Source organism: Berghia stephanieae, chromosome 15, assembly GCF_034508935.2.
Source record: "Berghia stephanieae isolate SIO BIC M18660-M18661 chromosome 15, UCSD_Bste_1.3, whole genome shotgun sequence".
Lineage (NCBI taxonomy): Eukaryota > Metazoa > Mollusca > Gastropoda > Nudibranchia > Aeolidiidae > Berghia > Berghia stephanieae.
The window spans coordinates 15,019,045-15,021,149 of NC_088374.1; positions in this window are offsets into that span (position 1 = coordinate 15,019,045).

Below are 2,105 nucleotides of genomic sequence, written 5' to 3' on the forward strand. Positions count from 1 at the left end.
AAAATGATTCATTGCAAGAACTTTATTGCTATTGTGTTTGACTAATTTAAACAAATATATATTTGTGGTAGTTGGGAGTGAAGTTTTGGGTAAAATCCTGAAAATAGCTGATGAGAAAGTTAACAAGTGAATTATCGTACTCTGGAGGGGCAATTATTTATAGATTTGGCCAGGAAACTCGTCCTTCAAATTTGGTTCTATTTAAATAACCCTAATCTTGGCAAACACTCTGAAACCAAGGATCTCACGAGGTTCCAGGGTTGAGATTTTTTTTAAACCTAGATGAGAGTTATAAAATCGTACGATATTTGAAGGACGGGGTTTCTGCCCAAATTTTCAACATCCTACGCGTCTTCTTTCCAATGTACAAGAGAAAACTGGATAAATATCTCCTTACCAGCTGTAGGAAAATCTTCACATCTGATGCGATACGATACAGAACATGACGCCTGTTAGATGATAATACAATTCTCCAACAGTGCTGTTAAATGCCAGATACTCATTTTACACGCTAGTAAGGTGAGATAATGTGAGTAAAGAGCCTTTTCCAAAGTACTCAACTTAGTGGGGGTCCTCTGAAGGCGAGTGTCACACTACAAGACCACATAGCCGCAGGAAATTCGTGATGGCATACCTCCAATGTCCGGTTCCAAAATCCTTGGAAAGCTGTTTGTAACCAGCCCTGCAATTGACTAATAATGAATAGGTTGCATAGTGAATCCTAAGTTGGCATAGCTATTTTAGTAGAAAACGGTAAGGAAAATACTAACGAAAGAGTGAAACGGAGAGGCTTCGAATGAGAACAATACAGACAATGGACGTTTCGGGTACAATCCCTTCCTCAGCACAATAATACATAAATTAACTTGGAAAGCAAATGAAATAAAATGCAAAATAACTTGTATAGTCAATACACAATGGTGGTTGGAGTAGACAAAGACAACACCGTATCCTGCCAGGAACTCATTTTACACATGAGTATCGTTAGAAAATGCGGGTAAAGAGCCTTTCCCAATGACTCTACTCCCCCCCCCCCCCCCCCCCTTTCGCTCTTCCCTCATGACAATATTCTAACCTTCAACATTTAAGCCGAATGCAATATAACGAAACCGTATTCTTCATTCAATTCAGAGACATTAAACTTATGTAGCCGGAGTTTATTCTGGTTTTTAAATCGTGAAACAGATAATAATAATTGATTGCTACCCTTTGGATAGGATGATATTCTATCGCAAAGTAATTTCCACCAGACCTATTTTCATAGCTATTTTAGAAGCATTGTGTATAAGCAGGTTATTAGGATGACGGGACGTAAAACGTCAGTTTTGGACGATCTTATGAACTCTCATGTAAATCGATCCAAAAAGTATTTGACAAGTTTCATGGTGAGTCGTTAACACATTTTCAAAGATCAATGAAGATTTATGCTGCGATGTGATCTTGTGGTATGACACTCACTTACGGTCATGTGTTCGAGTCTCGTCGGTGCATAGTTGAGTCCTTAGAAAAGGCTCTTTACTCACATTCTCTCACCGTACTCAGGTGTAAAACGAGTACCAGGCCGTTAACAGCCTTTATCTTTGTTGGAAAAAAATTGTAATATCGCCTATAGGCCTCATGTCTCGTGCTACATGTTACTTGTTGCTGTTGGTTAGGGACCCTTTGTAAAGCGCCTAGAGCAGGTTTAGTGGACATTGCTCTATATAAAAGCTCATTAAAAAAAAAAGCTGACTTACGTGACTGCATTATGTTGCCTCCAACTAAAAGTTGTGGTCTGTACCCCGTAAATACTACCATGCTAAAAAATGCATTGATGTAATTTTAACACCATTTGCATTTATTTTAAACGATTCGTTTCATTCGGGTGCTGCACCAGTCTTCCGTTTTCGTTACGATTAATCACAATCTTCTCCTCAAACGTCTTGAAATTATTTATGGCCTGTCTGGTGCAGCGCTTGATTGGAGTAGGTCATATTTTTTAATCGTAAACAGATTATCACGGTGGATGAATATAGATCAGAGAAACTCAATCTTGATTGTAGGGTTCCCGAGGGTTCAGTGGTTGGACCGTTCCTTTTGTTGTGTAAGTTAATCCTCTGTCTAAA